Here is a 7,509-nt window from a genome sequence, read left to right as displayed (position 1 = left end):
GTTGGCCTGGTCAGGCTTATAGCACCTTGTTCCATCAATTATTTACCCTCTTTCCAGTCATCCAAGTACTATAAAACTTGTGGACTCGGGATCTTTGGAAGAAAAAAAAAAAAAAAAAAAAAAAAAAAAAGATAAATCCTTTTTTCTTTTTTCTTTGAGCATTGTTTATCCTCAAAATCCATTAAGTAATGAGAGAGAGAGAGAGAGAGAGAGAGAGAGAGAGAGAGAGAGAGAGAGAGAGAGAGAGAGAGAGAGAGAGAGAGAGAGAGAGATTTTTAAAACAATTTAAAATTGGCTACATTGTTACTCTCAAGATTGATCAGTATCTTGCAATGTTTTCAAGAATACATGTGAAATGGTATGATTTTATCTATTTGGGTCTTTTTAATAGTCACTATGCCTAGTGATATATAGTATTTCACTGTTTGCCACTTGACAATACATGAGTCGATTCATGTGATGGAGAATCACGCATATATCTTGGCCAAATTTTGATCCAAAGTAAACAAGGAAAGTTGCTCAAACTCTGGTTCAAAGTGTTAATAAATTATCAAAATGTCATCAAATGGAGAGGAATATAAAATATAAATTATTAAAATGCCATCATCAATTGAAGAATTTCCCACTGCCTTAGCATAAGAATGCTTGGAACTATAGTCTCCTTTGAGTTCTTCGGGATGATCTCTTCTAGAGCCCCCAGACCTTGATCCAAAGTTTCCCTATCGCCACCATCTTCATTATCCTCCTCGCCAGAAACCCTCCCATCAAATCGCCAGATACTCTCTCTCCTCCGCTCATAATTTTTAGATATTGATCCCAACCGATCTAAAATATCCTTCACTATTCCCTGGCACCCATCAAGGGAATAACTGCCTTCAATAAAGGAATTTTTCTTTCACCATAACTTGAGGAAAACTCGATTCAAATTATAGAATAAACCCTCCTTTTCAAGTCACCAGCCCTACTTGTTTCTTGCTTTGAGTAATATATGAAATCCGTTCACTTTCTTCCATGATAATCCATTCAAGGCTTAACCAAATGGTGTACATGTTGGATTTCCTCCATAACAAAGAATCCATAAGAAAGGTGATCGATGAGATGTCACCACCTTTCTTCCCAAAAAATAAAATTGTCACCCACGTTGGAATTTATGTCCCTTGTTCTAATCTCTTCTATAGAAGGGAAAAGGGGACCGTGGGTTTGGATCTTCTCCAACGATTTTTTCTCCCAACTTCTTATAGGCATGTAGTTCAACACTTGGGGTACGCAACTCTATGTGGTCGACACGTCGTCTCATGCGTGTATGTGAAAGATTGAAGAGTCATTGGATAGGATCCCAATCCATACACGATATCCTTTCCCCCTTAAAGGAGGGATTTTCTCTTGTCTTGGTGAGAGGGTATAGAGAACCATGACAAAAAGAGCTTTACGAGATAAAAACCACAATGGCCTTTATGAAGAGTGAATCTTTCACGAACACTAGGATAACCTAGTGGTGGTAGCTTCAGCTTGTGGAGCCTCCACCCAAGGGAGGAGTTCGTGGGATTGAACCCTGTCGTTCGCATTATGTGAGTGTGTGTGTGTGTGTGTTTTTTATTTATTCTATACTCACCCGTGGATTGCACATGTGCACACAGAGGGTGTGGTGCACACTAAATTATATGTACGTCCAGAGAGGTGCTCCTTGTATGTAGATAATGGAATGATGGTATTCTCTTTGTTAAAAAAAAAAAAAAAATGGTGTTACAATTCTTCATGTGCTTTGTTGCGTTAGCATTGAAGAAGTGAGATCATAATAATTTTTTGAATTCATTCGAGAACGGTTTTTCCTTGACATTTTGTGAGCCCCTAGCATTGACTAGGGAAGACCTACTTGTAATCCTCTAGCATGGTCAAAGGGAAAACGTGTAATGTCATTATCAGTTATAATGGAAGGTTTTACTAGGTCCCATGGTTTTTCTCTTCAATCTAAGAAGGGTTTTCTATGTTAAAAAAATGAATAATCTCATTGGGATGCTCAAGACCATATGAGATACATATTCAACTGATTTTATAACCATTTTTTTTAATTTGTTAGTTTGATTTGGGTTGTAAATTTGCTAATGACTATGCCAAAGGTGGACTACAACCTCGAATTTCTTTTCTTCTTTGGATTCAATTTGTATTGAATTGATTCTTTCTTAATAATATTCTTTGCTGATCTTTAACAAAAAAAAAAATTATTTGCAATATTAACTTTGTGCATGCCTATTGATCTGCATTATCTCTAAATTTTAACACAAGTGGAAAATGGTTTTCTTTTCCCCATAATAATGCAAACCCAGTATCACTTGATGACTAACATACACTTATTCTACATTACCCTTGATCCAGTCACACTACCGAGGCTGTAACTCAGTGATTGACACTTCATTGACAGATATTGGTATTGATCTGCTTTTAGATTGACTTGATTCGGCACCCAGCATATTTCTCCCTTCTATAAGCATGCCTGATTCCATCCTGCTTCACACAAAAAATGCTGGCTGTGAGGATGATGGAAGAGTAATTGAGTAGCTGCTTAACATAAGGACTACGTTTATCATAGTGGGTCTGTGAGCTACATCTTCCTGAACACACAATAACCCAATATGAATGCATCTCATCACTTCACTTCTTGAACAAGTCTCTCTCAGGATTGGATCAATCAACTCGAAGGTTGTTTCTGCATTCCAATGTCTCCATGCCTACAATTAAAACATATAAGTCATTAGGTTCCTCAGTTTTCAAGATATTCTAGTGGATATATGGTAGCAAAATACAGTAAGGAAGGAAAAACAGAAGTGCAAACATCCATGCTTACATAGCTTATAAGGTCCTCAGCATAATCTGTTTGAAAGAAACTACTGTTCTTCTTTCCAGTTACAATCTCCAAAACTGATACACCAAAGCTAAATACATCTGATTTCACTGAGAACTGCCCATGCATTGCATATTCCGGAGACATGTAACCACAACAAGAAATTATTATAAGATGATTAAAACAACAAATTGTAACAATAGAGATTCTACTAAATCACATTTTTATCCTTAATTAGTTATGGTTGAATGGAGATTTTTCCATCATCAAAGAGAATATCCATAACTTGGGAGAGAAATAATAGAAAGTTGCCGCCTAGATTAGGGTCTAAGACTCACATAAAAGTATATGACACCACTCCAATCAATCTGACTTTGAAACCAGGTTTGAGTCAGGGTCTGGATTAAGAAGGCGTTAGGTACCTCGATCGACCTAGTTGAATCGATATTCCTATTTATTTGTTTTTTCAATGATAAATATTAAAAAAACTAGCATGTATCATATCATAATCATGTATGTGTGTGTGTGTGTGTGTGTGTGTGTGTGTGTTAGAGACCTAGTTTGAATCCAGCTGCTCAACATGACAAGAATTAGCATACACAACCAAACAAAGTGATAAAAAGCAAAAGGCTATCCTAATTTACTATTGGGAAAAAGTTTTTTGTCACTCCACACGATGACTATTATGCCCCTCTTGGTAGGGTGTGTGCCTCTATGTCTGACGCATGGGCCAATCTCATATAGAAAACTTGCTCTATGCTATTTATACTATTTATCAATAAAACTGTAAAATTTAGCCCTCCCCACCACCCCCCTCCTTACAAAAAAAAAAAGTAAAAACAGTACATGAAATTTATATTGTAAGATATCATATTTACTGAAATGCCACAATAATGAGAAAGCCGATTGACAACAAAGAAGAAAAATAAATAAATAAACTGACATAATACATACTGAAATCCGAAGCCGATTAGAGGATGATATACATATCATTATATAAAATAAAATGAAATTCCGAGTTTACAGAAAATATTCAAATGACCTAAACACCCAGTTATGCAATATCTAGCCTAATATTCAAAGTAAAATTATAAAATGATTGAATAACTGACATGGTTAACCTAAGAAAAAAATATAAATAAAATTAAATATTTAGAAACTTTTATGCAATAAACACTAAATTCGTAGAATGCAAATATTAAGGAAACAAAGCAAATAAATGGGAAATAATATGTAAAAAATATCTAAACACATGGAACATGATAATTATGCTAGAAATGCAATGAAATAGCTATACTACCAATTTAAGATAAAAAAATATATATTTAAAAAAACACACAAAATAATATGTGCAATGTAAAGAATAGAAATTCCGAAAATCTGATAAACTATGAGAAGAAAAAAACAAAATTAATTAATTATGAACTTGGCAATGCAAATGCATTAAAACGTTTTCTCTGATCATAACTAGGAGAAGGAATGAGGCTTTAAAACTTACTAAGTCCCAACTATTCTGTTTGTATTTGCTTGAGTTTGATCCACACCAAAAATTCTTGCCATCCCAAAGTCTGAGATCTTGGGATTCATTTCCCCGTCCAATAAAATATTGCTGGCTTTAAGATCCCTATGAATAATACGAAGGCGGGAATCTTCATGAAGATAAAGAAGTCCTCGAGCAATCCCTTCTATGATCTTGTAATGTCTCTGCTAGTCTAACTGCTTGCATTTCTCAGGATCTGTATTCATCCAATTAAATAAAACATAGAATCATAATTTAAGACTTGATCAAGTTGACAAACAGCTCATCTTGAAATGTTGGTGCTGGACAAAAGATGATGAACTAACATAAGTTTCAATTGTAATTCTACATTGGTATAATTCATGGAAATCCCTGTAAAATGAGAGAAAACTACTCCAAGAAAAAATTAGAGAGGGAGATAAGTGTGTATGGAGCAAACCAAATAGGAAGGAATCAAGACTTTTGTTGGGAACAAACTCATAGATAAGTATCTTTTCCTCTCCCTCCAAGCAAAATCCTAATAGTCTAACCAGATTGCGGTGTTGAAGTTTTGCCACTAACACAACCTCATTCTTGAATTCTTCTACACCTTGCCCTGAGTATTTTGAGAGCCTCTTGACAGCAATTGCTTGCCCATTAGGAAGTTTACCCTGATGACATAATACAACTAATTAATAGAATTATATAGCTTCATGATCAAATGAAAGTGTTTTTCATTATTCCAAATTCATGCCTAATTAAAATTTCTAGGGGCAATTACCATCACTTCCCTGCCACACTTGGCCTATATTTATTAAAACTCCCCTACCTTGAACTTTTTTCCTTTTTGATATTCTCCTACACTTAAACTTTTACATTCAAGAATTATAGTTTGTTTACTATATGTTGTAACTTCTTTCTTACCTCGTAAACGGCACCAAATCCTCCTTCACCAATCTTATTGTCGCCTGCAAAGTTGTTTGTGGCTGCAAGGATCGTACTAAGATCAAATTGCAATGACTCTGCACTTTTAATTGTACTCTCACCTATTCCAATGCCATAAAGGGAGATAAGTTAAAAGTTTGACATTGGAAAACAGACAAGAATGAATAAAAATAGGGTAGTGTCTGAATGTCACCTATTGCTATATTGAGTACATGTATATTTTTACAAAAAAAAAAAAAAAAAAGAGTACATACAAATTTATTTTGATTGTCTTTTTTCTTATTTTCGAAAGCTCTTGAAATATTCTACCAAAAAAAAATCTCTTTAAGTAAAAGACAAATTTGTCCGATATGACCCGATCAGACACCTTGCACTAAATTCATGCAAGACATTTAACTTTGGACAATCAAGTTGAGCGTTTTAGAATGGATAAAAAGTCAAAGATTGTACCATCTTCCTTTGGCGGGTCCTCCTTTTTCTTCCAGTTTGGCAGACAATACAAGAGGATAGAGAAAATAATCACTCCAGAAGCCACAATTGGCACAGCTATTTCAACAATTTTTTTAGACGATCTTCCTTGTTTTTCTGCATAGAAAGTTGAAAACATTAGAGATGATTTACAAATGTGCCGCCCAGAGTTAATTACAGATTTCAAATTCATATCTAATTAATACTAGGTAAAGGTGTCAATCGGTTCGATTTTGATTATTTAATTTGATTCAAGATATAAGATGTAAAAATCAAAATCGAATTAAATCGAGAATAAAACACATTTTAGAAATCAAAACTAAATCGATTCGGTTCAGTTTTGGTTTTTGTTCAATTTCATATTGGATTTATTATTTGGTTTTAATTTGGTTTCATATTACGTTTAGGTCCCATTGAAGGTGTCTTGGACAATTTTTTACATCTTTCCCAAAAAAAAAAACCCTTATTTGTTACTTCACCAAACTTTTATCAAACATTAAAAAGGAATAAAATTTATCATCCACATCGATTGATATGATAAAAAAATATAATTTTACTTTTTTTTTTTTTGAAAATAGATAACTCAGTTTAGTTTAACGGTTTCGAAACCAAATCAAACTTAGAAAAGATTCCATCTTTTGAAACCAAAACCAAACAAATTTACTTCAATTCTATTTGATTCGGTTTTAAATGGCCAATTTCGATTTTAAAGTGACACCCTTAAAACTAGGCAATGTTGTGAATAGACGACCATGTGGGAATGAATCTGCTTACCAAGATCCATAAATGGTGGGCCTCATGTTTTCTTCTTCCTTAAAACCATCTATTTACAGATTTGTCATCCACCCATGGTTCGTAATCTCATATCAGGATTGGTGGATTCCCTTGGATTGATATTAGTCGAGATTGATCATGAATCTTGAACGATCAAATATCAATCCATTGGTATAACCTAAGCATAAAAATATAATAATTTATTTATTTATTTATTTTTAAAAGGATAAATCCATCAAATCCGGTTGATCTAGATCGATATCAGCCGAAACCAATTCCAATCTTAGAATCGAGATTACGAACCTTAACACCCCCCTCCCATTGCTTGCAAGCTGCAATCTACGTCATAGCTAACCCTCACCTTATTATAATCAATTCTTATCTCGAGCTCCAAAAATGGATCAACTACTAGTACGATCACCTGATCGTATGAGTCAACATCCAATATTTGTATTTTTTTTTTTAATAAATATATTCCTTTTTATCCTTGTAATGAGAAAAAAAAATAAGGACATGTGTTGGATACTCGTACGACCAGATGATCATACGAACAGTGGATCCTATCTCAGCTGCTCTCCTATGTCTGTCTCTCTTCTTCCGGAGAGAGAGAGAGAGAGAGAGAGAGAGAGAGAGAGAGATTCAAAATTTAAAACTCCAAGTAGCTTACCGGGAATGGTAGTTCTGTTACTCGGTGAAGGCAGAGAAAAAATAGAAGGCGAAGGAGCAGGTGCTGAAGCTGTAAGTCGATAGAAAGCGTATATCTCAAATCTGATGATACAGCTAGGATTGAAAACCCTTCCTCCTTGGCTGACGCTACAGCAACCGGGGAGATAAGAAATGGCACTCCCAAGGCAACTGTTACAGTCCCTCCCTGATAAATCAGGGCTACACTGTGCCAGAGAATACAGGGTTTGAAATTTCGTAAAATTAGCTTCTCGAGTGGCGTATCTATAAGAATTGGAGGCAGCTTCAGTTGCGGTCACGT

General features: G+C 34.7%; 1 pseudogene; it reads right to left on the bottom strand.

The window, feature by feature from the left end:
• Nucleotides 1-2,271: 2,271 nt before the first annotated feature.
• LOC122093045 lies at nt 2,272-7,504 on the bottom strand (annotated as a pseudogene).
• Nucleotides 7,505-7,509: the final 5 nt, after the last annotated feature.

The sequence above is a fragment of the Macadamia integrifolia genome, chromosome 11 (genome assembly GCF_013358625.1).
Source record: "Macadamia integrifolia cultivar HAES 741 chromosome 11, SCU_Mint_v3, whole genome shotgun sequence".
In the NCBI taxonomy this organism is placed as follows: Eukaryota; Viridiplantae; Streptophyta; class Magnoliopsida; order Proteales; family Proteaceae; genus Macadamia; species Macadamia integrifolia.
The sequence above is the reverse complement of the archived record's forward strand: the minus strand, read 5'-3'. Positions and strand labels throughout refer to the sequence as shown.